The sequence below is a fragment of the Mandrillus leucophaeus genome, unplaced genomic scaffold (assembly GCF_000951045.1).
Source record: "Mandrillus leucophaeus isolate KB7577 unplaced genomic scaffold, Mleu.le_1.0 Scaffold1219, whole genome shotgun sequence".
NCBI lineage: Eukaryota > Metazoa > Chordata > Mammalia > Primates > Cercopithecidae > Mandrillus > Mandrillus leucophaeus.
In genome coordinates, this window is record NW_012100532.1 from 720,063 (window position 1) to 734,133 (window position 14,071).

Sequence of the window (14,071 nt, forward strand, 5' to 3'; positions counted from 1 at the left end):
GTTAGGGAGGAGTCCCTCTTTTTCTGTTGTTTGGAATAGTTTCAGAAGGAATGGTACAAGCTTCTCTTTGTGACTCTGGTAGAATTTGGCTGTGAATCTGTCTGGTCCTGGACTTTTTTTGGTTGGTAGGCTATTAATTACTGCCTCAATTTCAGAACTTGTTATTGGTCTATTCAGGGATTCAACTTCTTCCCAGTTTAGTATTGGGAGGGTGTATGTGTCCAGGAACTTATCCATTTATTCTGGTTTTCTGGTTTATTTTTCTATAGGTGTTTATCGTATTTTCTAATGGTAGTTTGTATTTCTGTGAGATCAGTGGTGATATTCTCTTGATCATTTTTTATTGCATCTGTTTGATTCTTGTCTCTTTTCTTCTATATTAGTCTGGCTAGCAGTCTATCTATTTTGCTGATCTTTTAAAAAATCCAGCTCCTGGATTCATTGATTTTTTTGAAGAGTTTTCTGTGTTTCTATCTCCTTCAGTTCTGCTCTAATCTTAGTTATTTTTTTGCCTTATGCTAGCTTTTGAATTTGTTTTCTCCTGCTCCTCTAGTTCTTTTAAAGGTGATGTTAGGGTGTCAGTTTTAGATCTTTCTTGCTTTCTCTTGTTGGCATCTATTGCTATAAATTTCCCTCTATACACTGCTTTAAATGTGTCCCAGAGATTCTAGTATGTTTTGTCTTTGTTCTCATTGGTTTCAAAGAACATCTTTATTTCTGCCTTCATTTCATTATTTACCCAGTAGTCATTCAAGAGCAGGTTGTTCAGTTTCCATGTAGTTGTGAGGTTTTGAGTGAGTTTCTTAATCCTGAGTTGTAATTTGATTGCACTGTGGTCTGAGATAGTGCTTGCTATTATTTCCGTTCTTTTGTATTTGCTTAGGAGTGTTTCGCTTCCAATTATTTGGTAAATTTTAGAATATGTGGGATGTGGTGCTGAGAAGAATGTATATTCTGTTGATTTGGGGTGGAGAGTTCTGTAGATGTATATTAGATCTGCTTGGTCCAGAGAAGCTTTCAAGTCCTGGATATCCTTGTTAATTTTGTTTTGTTGATCTGTCTAATATTGAGAGTGGGGTATTAAAGTCTTCCACTATTATTATGTGGGAGTCTAAGTGTTGGGGTGATCAGACTCAACCCCAGGTCATGGGGGTGATAAAGTCTGGTGGAGTCAAAGGAATTTGAAGTGACAGTTTGAGAGAGAAAGTGGGTCCAGGGGGCCAATTTGAGTATGCAGGCGGCGAAGGCCCTGAGTTCTGGAAGTCCACACTTTTTATTGGTGATCAAACAAAGAAATAGGTAGTGAGAATGTGGGGGTCAAAAGGGCAAGCATGTGATCTACAGCTGTGATGGTTTAGCATTTCCTTTGAAGCATATGGAACATATTCTGCTACTTGAGATAATGGGGAGCATGTTCTTCTAGTTTAAGCTAGAAACAAGGAGTCAGCAAGTCTAGACTCAGTCCAGAGGTCACAAGGGGTTTTATGTCCTGAGCCCTGGACATTATATCAGACATGCAAGCCCTGCTTCAGCCTTTTTCTCAACACTATGTCTCTTTGTAGGTCTCTAAAACTTGTTTTATGAATCTCTGTGCTCCTGTGTTGGGTGCATATATATTTAGGATACTTAGCTCTTCTTGTTGCATCGATTCCCTTTACCATTATGTAATGCCCTTCTTTGCCTCTTTTGATCTCTGTTGGCTTAAAGTCTGTTTTATCAGAGACTATGATTTCAACTCTTCTTTTTTTTTCTTTCCATTTGCTTGGTAAATATTCCTCCATCCCTTTATTTTGAGCCTATGTGTGTCTTTGCATGTGAGATGGTCTCCTGAGTACAGCACACCAATGGGTCTTGACTCTATCCATTCTGCAAGTCTTTGTCTTTTAATTGTGGCATTTAGCCAATTTACATTTAAGGTTAATATTGTTATGTGAGTTTGTTCCTGCCATTATAATGCTAGCTGGTTATTTTGCCCATTAGTTGATGCATTTTCTTCATAATGTTGATGGTCTTTACAATTTGGTATGTTTTTGCAGTGGCTGGTACCAGTTGATCCTTTCCATATTTAATGCTTCCTTCAGGAGCTCCTGTAGGGCAGGCCTGGTGGTGAGAAAATCTCTCAGTGTTTGCTTGTCTGTAAAAGATTTTCTTTTCTCCTTCGCTTAGTTTGGGTGGATATAAAATTCTGGATTGAAAATTCTTTTCTTTAAGAATATTGAATATTGGCCCCACTTTCTTCTATGTTGTAGGGTTTCTGCAGAGATCCACTGTTAGTCTGATGGGCTTCCCTTTATGGGTAACCCAACCTTTCTCTCTGGCTTCCTTAACATTTTTTCCTTCATTTCAACCTTGGTGAATCTGATGATTTTGTGTTTTGGGGTTGCTCTTCTCGAGGAATATCTTTATGATGTTCTCTGTATTTCCCAAATTTGAATTTTGGCCTGCCTTGCTAAGTTGGAGAAGTTCTCCTGGATAATATCCTGAAGAGTGTTTTCCAACTTGGTTCCATTCTCCCCGTGACTTTCAGGTACACCAATCAAATGTAGATTTGGTCTTTTCACATAGTCCCATATTTCTCGGAGGCTTTGTTTGTTTCTTTTCACTCTTTTTTCTCTGATCTTGTCTTCTCACTTTATTTTATTGAGTTGATCTTCAATCTCTGATATCCTTTCTTCCACTTGATCTATTCAGCTATTGATAATTTTGTATGCTTCATGAAGTTCTCGTGCTGTGTTTTTCAGCTCCATTAGGTCTTTTATGTTCTTCTCTAAACTGGATATTCTAGTTAACAATTCATCTAACCTTTTTTTAAGGAACTTAGCTTCCTTGCAGTTGGTTAGAACATGTTCCTTTAGCTCAGAGGAGTTTGTTATTACTCACCTTCTGAAGTCTACTTCTGTTAGTTCATCAAACTCATTCTCCATCCAGTTTTGTTCCCTTGCTAGCAAGGAGTTGTTATCCTTTGAAAGAAAAGAGGAGTCCTGGTTTTTGGAATTTTCAGCCTTTTTGCACAGGTTTTTCCCCTCCTTTGTGGATTTATCTACCTTTGGTCTTTGAGATCGGTGACCTTCAGTTGGGGTCTCTGAGTGGATGTCTTTTTTGTTGATGTTGATACTATTCCTTTCTGTTTGTTAATTTTCCTTCTAGCAGTCAGGACCTTCTGCTGCAGGTCTGCTGGAGTTTGCTGGAAGTCCACTGCAGACCCTGTTTGCCTGAGCACCACTGGTGGACACTGCAGAACAGTCAAGATTGCTGCCTCTTCCTTCCTCTGGAAGACTCATCCCAGAGGGGCACTTGCCAGATGCCAGTCAGAGCTCTCCTCTATGAAGTGTCTGTCAGCCCCTACTGGGAAGAGTCTCCCAGTCAGGATTCACAGGGGTCAAGGACCCACTTGAGGAGGCAGTATATCCCTTATCAGAGCTTGAATGCTGTCTTGGGAGATCTGCTGCTCTCTTCAGAGCTGACATGCAGGGAAGTTTAAGTCTGCTGTAGTTGTGCCCCCAACCACCTTTTCCCCTAGATGTTCTGTCCCAGGGAGGTGGGGCTTTTATCTGTAAGTTCCTGACTGGGGCTGCTCCCTTTTTTTCAGAGATGCCCTGCCCAGAGAGGAAGGAATCTGGCGAGGCAGTCTGGCCTCAGTGGCCTTGCTGACCTGTGGTGGGCTCTGTCCAGTTCGAACCTCCCCATAGCTCTGTTTGCATTGTGAGTGTAAAACCACTTAAACCTCAGCAATGGTGGATGCCCCTCTCCCCACCAAGCTTGAGTGTCCCAGGTAGAGTTCAGACTGCTGTGCTAGCAGCAAGAATTTCAAGCCAGTGAATCTTAGCTTGCTGGGCTTCATGGGGGTGGGAACTGCCAAGCCAGACCACTTGGCTCCCTGGCTTCAGCCCCCTTTCCAGGGGAGTGAACAATTCTGCCTTGTTGGCATTCTGGGCACCACTGGGGTATAAACAAACAAACAACAAAAAGAAACCTCCTGTGGCTAGCTCAGTGTCTGCCCAAACTGCTGCAGAGTTTTGTGCTGGAAACCCAGGACCCTGGTGATGTGGGCACTGGAGTAAATCTCCTGGTCTGTGGGTTGTGGAGACCATGGGAAAAGCACAGTATCTGGGCTGGAGTGCATGGTACAGTCCTAATGGCTTCCCTTGGCTGGGAGAGGGAGTTCCCCGACCCCTTGTGCTTCCCAGGTGAGGCGATGACCCACCCTGCTTCAGCTCACCCTCCTTGGGCTGCACCCACTGTTCAACCAGTCCCAGTGAGATGAACTGGGTACCTTAGTTGGAAATGCTGACATCACCCGCCTTCTGCATTAATCTAGCTAGTTGCTGCAGACCAGAGCTTTTCCTATGCAGCCATCTTGCCTTTTTTTTTTTTTTCCTATTAGCTCAGTGGTAATGTCCCATTTGCCATTTTTAATTGTGTTCATTTGGATCATCTTTCTTTTTTATTAGTATAGCTACTTGTCTGTCAATCTTATTTACTCTCTCAAAAAATAAATTCCTAATTTGATACTTTGCTGTTGTTTCTGCAGTCCCCCTAGGTCTGATGTTATGTTATTAATTTTAAATCTTTCTAATTTTTGATGTGGGTGCTTAGCACCATAAGTTTCCCTCTTAACATTATTTCTGCTTTGTCCCAGAGATTCTGGTATATTGTATCTTTGTTCTCATAAGTTTCAAAGAATTTATTGATTTCTGCCTTAATCTCACTGTTTACCCACAAGTCATTCAGGAGTAGGTTGTTTAATTTACATGTAATTATATAGTTTTGAGTGATTTTCTTAGTATTGACTTAAATTCTTATAGTGCTGTGGTCTGATTCTGTGGTTAGCATGATTTTACTTTTTAGACTTTCCTGAGGATTGCTTTATGGCCAATTGTGCAGTCAATTTCAGAGTATATGCCAGTGCACATGAAAAGAATGTATATTCTGTTGTTTTTGGGTGGAGACTTCTGTAGGTGTCTATTAGGTCCATTTGGTTGAGCTCAGGTCCTGAATGTCTTCGTTAGTTTTCTGCTCCAATAATCTCTTTAATGTGCTCAGTGGGGTGTTGAAACCTCCCACTGTTATTGTGTGGCTATCTCACTCTCTTCATAGGTCTCTAAGCACTTGCTTTATGAATCTGAGTGCTCCTGTGTTGGGTGTATATATTTTCGGGATAATTAGGTCTTCTTGTTGAATTAATTCCTCTACCATTATGTAATACACTTCTTTGCCTTTTTGAACTTTTTTGGTTTAAGGTCTGTTTTGTCTGGAATTAGAATAGCAACGTCTGTTTTTTTTGTTTTCATTTTCTTGGCAGATTTTTCTCCATCCATTAACTTTAAGCCTATGGATGACATTGTATGTGAGATGGGTTTCTTGAAGACAGCATATCATTGGGTCTCGCCTCCTTATCCAACCTGCCACTTTGTGCCTTTTAATTCAGGTCTTTAGCCTGGTTACATTCAAGGTTAATACTGATATGTGCAGATTTGATCCTGTCATTGTGTTGTTAGCTTGTTTTTATGCAAACTTGTTTGTGTAGTTGCTTTATAGTGTCAATGGTTTCTGTAGTTAAATATGTTTTTGTTGTATCTGGTTGCAGTCTTTCCTATCCATATTTGGCACTACCTTCAGAACCTCTTGTAAGACAGGTCCAATGCAAGGAATTCCCATAGCATTTGCTTATCTGGAAAGAATCTTACATGCCCTTTGCTTATGAAGCTAAGTTTGGCTAGATACAAAATTCTTTGTTGGAATTTCATTAAGCATGCTGAATGGGAGGCTGAGGTGGGCAGATCACAGGGTTAGGAGATCAAAACCATCCTGGCTAACATGGTGAAACCCCGTCTCTACTAAAAAAAAATACAAAGAATTAGCCAGGCATGGTGGCAGGTGTCTGTAGTCACAGCTACTTGGGAGGCTGAGGCAGGAGAATGGTGTGAACTCAGAAGGCAGAGCTTGCAGTGAGCCGAGATCATGCCACTGCACTCCAGCCTGGGATACAGAGAAAGACTCCATCATATATATATAAAATAATGCTGAATATAGGCCCCTGACATTTTCTGGCTTATAGGGTTTCTGTCAAAAAGTCTGCTGTTAGCCTTATGGTGTTCCCATTGCAAGTGACCTTCTCTCTAGCTGCATTTAACTTTTTTTTCTTTCATTTCAATCTTAGAGAATCTAATGACTATGAGACTTGGGGATGGTCATCTTATGTAGTATGTCACAGGGTTCTCTGCATTTTCTGAATTTGAATATTGTGTCCTCTCTAGTGAAGTTGGAGAAATTTTCATGGGTTATATAATCTGAATTAGTCAGGGTTCCCTAGAGAGAAAGTACTAATATGATAGATGTATATATAAAAGGGAGTTTATTAAGGAATTTTGACTTACATAATCACAAGGTGAAGTCTCACAATAAGTCATCTGCAAGCTGAGGAGCAAGTCAGTCCAAGTTCAAAACCTCAAAAATAGGAAAACAGTGTAGCCTTCAGTCTGTGGTTGAAGGCCTGAGAGCCCCTGGCAAACCATTGGTGTAGGCCCAAGAGTCTAAAAGCTAAAGAACTTGGAGTCCAATGTTCAAGGGCAGGAAGCATCCAGCAGAGGTAAAAGAAGGATGTCAGAAGACTCAGTCAGTCTAGTCCTTCCACATTCTTCTACTTGCTTTTATTCTAGCCACATTGGCAACTGATTAGATTGTGCCCACCCAGATTGAGAATGGGTCTGCCTTTCTCTGTCCATTGACTCAAATATTAATCTCCTTTGGCATCACCCTCACAGACACACACAGGAACAATACTTTACATCCTTCAATCAAATCTAGTAGACACTTGATATTAACCATCACATCCTCCAATATGGTTTTCGAGTTGTTTGCTTTCTCTCCCTCTCTTTCAGGGATGTCAACGAGTCAATAAATTTGGTCTCTTTACATTTTTGCATCTCTTAGAATACTTGAATTGGGTTTTGAGTTTCTCCTGAATCTTCTTTCCTGTCCATGATCTGAATTCTATTTTTGTCATTTCAGCCATTTCAGCCTTGTTAAGAACCATTGCCGGGGAACCAGTGTGGGTCATTTTGAGGTGAGAGGACACTTTAGTTTTTTGAGTTGCTAGAGTTCTTTCTCTGTTTTTTTCTCATCTCTGCGGGCTGATATTCCTCCACTCTTAGAAGTTGCTATCCTTTGAAAGGGTTTTGTTTTTATCTTGTTTGATGCCCTTGAGGGTTTGATTGTGGTCTAAGGTGGTTTGAGTTGACTGGATTTCTTTCTGGAAGATTTTAGGGGTCTAAGGCTTAGTTCAGCACTCTTGAGCTGTGTGCTCTAACTTTGAGGGAATGATACCAGGCTCCCAGCTTTGTTCTCTGGCCCCTCAAGGTTAGGGATCTGTGGTGCTGGAGGGACTGAGCTGTTTCCAGACAGCAGTCTGTAACAATCCAATGGATGGTGCCAGTGAAAGTGCTTTGTCTGAGTGGTGATAGAAGAATTCATGTTTGTTTGCACATGCCAGCAGCAGTGGCAGCATGGTGGGTTACACGTTCATTGGTCCGGCTGGGATGCTGGTGGGTTTATGGCTGCCAGCCTCTGTGTGCATGTTTGCTCTGCGGGCAGTAGTGTGAGGGGATGCATGCATACACATATTCTGGCAGAGAAGGGGAGACAAGTTCCACTTGCATGCATGCACACTGGAAGGACAGTGGGGTGAGTGACAGTGGGCAAGTGAGTTCTGGCAAAGCAGCATTGGGGAGGCTGTGGTGGGGGTAAGGGGCAGGTGAGCTGGTGTGTGGAGCTCTCTGATGGTCAGGCACAGTCAGCTGATGACGGAGCTATGATGTGGGCCCCTGGGAAGCACCTTGGTTGACTCTCCATCATTGCACTGCAAGTGAGCTCTGCCAGGCTGGGGCCCTGGAACAGACCTAGCTGTGTTTTACTGCAGATGTTCCCACACCATACCCCCTGAGTTCAGCACAGGATAGAGTCCTGCTCCTATCAACTCTCTACACAGCTTTCCCTGCTAGCCCAAGTGTCCATGGGTGTTGTGGTATCTCTGGTTGCCAGGATTCCAGAGGTTTATGGTGAGGGCAGGTTGCTCCTCACCTGTTTAATTCACTCATTCCTCAAGAGTTGTTAGGAGCCAGGAATAAGTTGTGGTGCAAAGTAGCCCTGTTCAGGGTTCCCAGTCTCCTCCTACTTCAGCCCAGGGTCTGTGTCCTCCCTCTGTCCACCTTCAATGCCTTCCCTCTGAAGATATGCTCATAGTGTACCAGTTTGCCCTATGTCCCAGTCACTTGGTGGCAGATGTTCCTCCTGGGTGTGTCTAGTCAGGCATCTTTCTGAGACAACCTTCTTTTGTTTTTAAAATCAAAATATGTAGTAATAATGGATTTTCATTCCTACATTGCAGCGATTGACAGAACCTAAGTAAAAGCTAATACTATTTATATCAGGAAGGCTTATCCTAGTTGCCTACACTCCTCTCTCTCCACCAGTACTTGACATTTTACTGCTGAACTATGTCACTGATTTACATTACTTGCATTATTCTAGACATTTGAGGAATATGTAACATCAGATCCAGAGGAAAGGGAGCCAAGCTATACAATTTTGATATTTCTCCTCTTAATGGTGTGATTATCTTTGAGGTGGAGAGAAATGTTGTATACATGCTTTAAGCATTTTCCATTCTGTTAGAAAAAGAAAACGCAAAACCAAAACCCCCAAATTGTTATCATTAAATACAGCTTTCTTAGCTTTATATTGTTAAATTTTTACTTATCTGATCTTCTATTGTCTATTTTGATAATCAGAGAACAACAACAGTCTGATTTCTATATTTGTCTATGTGTAAGGAGGAAATATGCTCAAATATGTATTTTGTTTATTTCTTGTCACTGTAAAAGTGCATTAATGACAGCATATTCATAACATTCTTGGTGTTACTTGACTATAGTGAGAGATTTTGCTGATTATTTTCGCAGAAAATTCCATCTCAAGTAATATCTATATTTTTTATTGTGAGTTAAAAAATTAGTAATGTTAATATTGTCATCAGTATCAATTTATCATGTATTTTATTAGTGTGATCCTGTCTCTCAGGGCCTGGTTATATCCAAGGTTATGGTTTTACCTGAGCACTTGCAGTATAGAGCCCAAACTAATGAATTTTAGGTGACAGCAGTATTATTTCTTAACATGTCCCTACAGATTTCTATAGTATCCACGGTGGAGTTAAATCATTTGAAGATGAGGAAAGAAAACTGTTTACCTTGTTTCTGTGTTGAGAATATAAGATGCTGTGGAAGACTGATTGACAAAATGTCTTGTATTGTTCATGCTCTGTATGTACCCCATTTCTGGTATGACTTTGTAACTTCTCCCATCAAGAAGTGAAATCTGTTCCCCACACATGAGTTCAAGCAGACTTTTTAATATGTTTGCACCAAAAGAATGCGGTAGAACTGACAGCCTACAATTTTAAGCCTAGGACTCAAGAGTGATTTTATACTTCAACTCTCCCTTGTGAAACCCTTCCCCGACTGCCACAGAAACAGAGCAAGGCATGTTTGGTAGAGGTACAGAGTTCATATGGAGTGAGGTGCTAATCATCTTAGCCAAGATCATTCTAGAGCAGCCAGCCTTTAGACAACCCAATAGCTGACTAGAAACATATTAGTAAGCTGTGTGAGATGAGTCAAGTCCAGCCCAGATTGAATTACCAGGTTCAGTAGAATTACCCACGCAACCTATAGACTCATGGGGCAAACTGTTGTAAGCTATTAAGTCAGTAGTTTTCAAAGTGTGATTTAGGGTCTCCTGTGGATCCCCAGCAACTTTTGAAAACAACTACAATATCAAACCTATTTCCACAATGATGCTAAGATATTATTTGTCTTAATTCTCATTCTGTCACAATACACAGGGAAGTTTTTCAAAGACTACATGATGTTTGGTATCAAAACAGAGTGGATACAGAAGCAGGTACAACACTCCAGCAGTCTTCTATTGAGTTTTCTATTGAATCGTACATGAAAGAGATTAGCAAAAATACAAAGCAGTGCTAAACTTCTCATTAATTTTTGTTTTGTTTAAAAAATGCAGTTATTTTTCATAAAAAAATACTATTTCTGTTACAGGTAATGGGTTTATTCTTAGTGGTAGAGGAAACAAATATTTTAAAATTTCTATTTTAGTTTATAATACAGCAAATATTAATGGATGAAAATCCTCAGAACAAAGCCATTTGGAGTCCTTAATAGTTCTCAAGAAACTGATATTCTGAAAGCAAAATGTTTAAGAAATGATGCACTTTTTTCTGCAACATTTCTTTATTCTGAGTATAGCAGTTGTTTATAGAGAAATCACTATAAATTTTTCTTCATGACTGTCTCCAAAATGTAAAGGATCAAATATTAGCATCTTTAGAAATCAAAAACATTTACTTTTCTGCTTCAAGCCTGCATATTCGATCTATCTACCCAGAGTAAAGTTACTGATGAAAAAACAATTAAAATAAAATTACATACACACACATGTGTATGTACATTACAAGAATCTTTGATTTTGCATGAAGGAAAAAAATCTACAAATACTAAGATAATAATAAAAGCAGAAACCCTGAGAGGTGAAGTAATCATCAAAGCTAACTTCCTGTGTGAAAAGTCCTACCAAACCTTAGAATGTTTGAGATTACATTTTGACTGCTTCATGATGAACAGAATGCAGGAGATAAACCTTGTGGCCCATCCAAAGTGGAAAGTATAATAGAAAACGCTATCCCTCATAAAATGAGAAACAAATCTCATAGAGAAAAAGGGTCTGAAAAGAAATATTAATTCCTGAATGCTGCCTGGAGAAAATAAAACCAAAACAAAGAACTTACGAAAACACATTAATCCTCATTAAAGATCTGAGATCTGAATGAATTCATGCTATTTGTTTGCTCAAAAATTGAAAGCAAAGAAGTTAGTATAAAATTGGTCTTGGGTTGATATTGCTCCTTAGTGACTGGCAGAAGCAAAAAATTTAAGAGTAGAACTTCAAGTCTCGCCTCAAAGAATTTTCATAGTCACATTTTATGTGTGTGCAATCATAGTTAAAACAACAGTGAAAACACACATGGAAAATAATATTCCATGAGTGTAACTGATCATGAACAACACAGAATGTAAATAGAATCGCAAATAAAATAGAAACTTGGATTGAACATAAGAACAAGAAAAAACAGATGATGAATTTTTAAAAGACTCAGACAGAATTTCTTAACACAAATGGAATACTCTGTCACCATAAAAAACAAAAGCACGTCCTTTGCAGCAACATGGATGCTGCTGGAGGCCATTATCCTAAGTGAATTAACAAAGGAACAGAAAACAAAATACTCTACGCTTTCAGTTATAAGTGGGGACTAAACATTGAGTACACATGGACATAAAGATATCAGCAACAGACACCAGAGACTACTAGAGCAGAGAGTGTGGGAGGGAAGGAGTGAGGGTTAAAAAACTACTACATCAGGTACTATGCTTACTACCTGAGTGAATGTGGTCATTCCTATACCAAACCACAGTGACACACAGTTCACCCATGTAACAGACCTGCACATATACCTCATGAACCTAAAGTAATATTTCAAAATACACTAATACAAATCAGAATATTAAAAAAGATTAAATGAAAATATATCACCAACACAGATAAAATCAGTGAACTGGATGTAGATTCAAAGTAATAAATAATGAAAAGATGTGGAAAAAGGAAGAGGTATGGAAAATAAAGAAATGGAAGAGGTTACATTAAAGCACATGCTGACGGAGGAGTTCCAGAATTGCTGGAAACATCTACTGACAGTTTCAAGAAGGCTAACACATCTAAAGCGGGATGCATAACATATCCAGTCATATCACAACCAGTTTCAGATCACTAAAGATTAAGAGAAGACTTTAAAAGCAACGAGAAGAAATGCAAATTACCCAGACAGGTGTAACAACTGTCTGAATTGTTACAATGAAAACAATTGAGTTTTCATTAATAAATGGAATCCAGGAAGCAATATAATAAACTACTCAGTGGTGCAAGCAAAATTACTGACAATCTAGATTCACAATGGGGGAAATTATTTTTCAAGAGTAAGAGTAAAATAAAAATACTTTCAGACAAAGAAAACTTGACAATTCTTTACTAAAGGAAATGATAAAGTATATACTTTTAGCAGATAGATAAAGTGTAAAGTCTGATAAGAAATGGTAAAAAAAGGAGTAAATGTGTGAGTAAATCTCATATGACTATCTTATAATACAATAATAAAAATTGCTAACTCTTGGAATAATAAAGAAGATAGAGCAAAACTACTCATTAACACAACAATCTGGAGGGCTTTTGAGAATTGTAAGATTCTAATGGACTTGTATTTTAGGAGAAAGTTACAAATATTAATCACCATCCTCTGTGTGTGTGTGTCTGTGTGTGTGTGTTTCTGTGTACCTACACAAGTGCATGCACTCTCTGAGAGATGCCTTAATTGTATTAGTTGTATTAGAATGTTTTGCTGTTGTTCTCTAACTTGATTTTCTTATATGGTTAACATATTTCCAAGTTTTAATCAAAGTATCAAGTTACACGGTTTGTACTTAGAAATGTCCAAGAAATGGTTAGAGTTTATCATGAAAACAGTACTATTGAAGAAATAGAATTATGTACATAAAATTGATGAGACAATATTTTCAATTTAGGAATGTGTAGCTACTCCAGGATAATTTTACTTATGAAATATTTTTGATAATACATTAAAAAAATGTGTAGTCCCTTAGAAAACTACCATGAATGACATCCAATCTCACCTTAAGGAAGAAGCTGTCATAATCTGTGCTGTACAGAAACCGTTGATACCCTGGAAAAAAGAAAGTCTAATATTACTAACACGACCCACTGGTTTCTTGCTGATAAAAGTAAAATAAAAAGTATTCTCTGTAATAATTTGCTATTTTCCATCTAACTGCATTATGATCGTATTTATAAAATCTTTCTAACTTGACAGAAAAATATAGACCAAACATTTTAACGTAATTTATCCGTGTATGCATATCATGGAATAGGCATACCTTTGTATTACGTTAAATTTTTCATTAAAAGTATCAAATTAATTATTTGAATTATATATAGCATAATATAAAGATACATACATATAAGTCTCTTTTAATATTACCATTGATGTCTGTGTTAGTAAATAAATATATTTTATAATATTCCACTTAAGCATAAAGTTATTTTACTTAAGAATGTGTTTCAGTCCATATCACCAAGCTTCACTTCACCAAAAAGGTGCACAGGCTAGTTTGTTACACATTTATCCATGTTATTGATTTTTCCATCATATATAAAGGGTTACAACATTCAAGAGATTGTTCCTGTTACAACAGTATAAATTCATTGCCTGGAACACAGTTTGCTATTGAATGTCTGCCAGACTGTGTTAACAAGGGTATTCAGAAGAAAACTGTGCAGGTATGAGACAATAAGTAAGTGAATAAAATTCTCTAAAGATAACATGCCTCTAAAATCATGTGCATTTTCTTTAAGCAAAGGTAGTCTGAGAAAATAAATATATTCTTATTTTGCATTGCCTTTTTCCACTATACATAAACTTATATTTATATTTTTAAAAATTCAGTGCTACTCTGAGGCTATTTAAGTACCTCTGAGTAGAACCAATTATGCTGTTTTTCAAAGTTTGGTGTTATGCAAACATTATTCTTTCAGACAAGAGTCAATTGTGAACATTTATATGCTCTTGAGGCACAGATTCCTCCAGCTCTCCTGATGTCTCGCCATCAGCATTTCTCTCTCTACTTAAATGTGCTGTGGTCAGCTTAAACACATTTTGTCTTCTTCCATAGCCTCCACAGACACCAAGAATAGTTAACAATTGGAGACTGACATTTTGAAACAGTAGTAGGTATTTTGGGATTCTCATGTCACATAAACTCATTTTGTAACATGAAGTTATCTTCACAGCCAATTAGTTATATCACAGAACACAGAGGTTAGGACCTAAAACCAGATCTCAGTCATTGGCATGGAGCAGAAAGAAAGC

General features: G+C 38.4%; 1 protein-coding gene across 4 annotated transcripts in view; it reads right to left on the reverse strand.

The window, feature by feature from the left end:
• The window catches only part of MGAT4C (MGAT4 family, member C), an 82,294-nt gene extending 69,401 nt beyond the window's left edge, over nt 1-12,893 (reverse strand). For 2 of the 4 annotated variants that reach the window (XM_011971392.1, XM_011971391.1), the window contains exon 1: nt 12,819-12,869. The gene's annotated coding sequence lies outside the window, so the exon portion shown is untranslated. Of the gene's footprint in view, nt 1-12,818 lie in introns of all 4 variants that reach the window. The other 2 variants (XM_011971393.1, XM_011971395.1) reach the window with 2 other exon arrangements.
• Between the last annotated feature and the right edge of the window lie 1,178 nt (nt 12,894-14,071).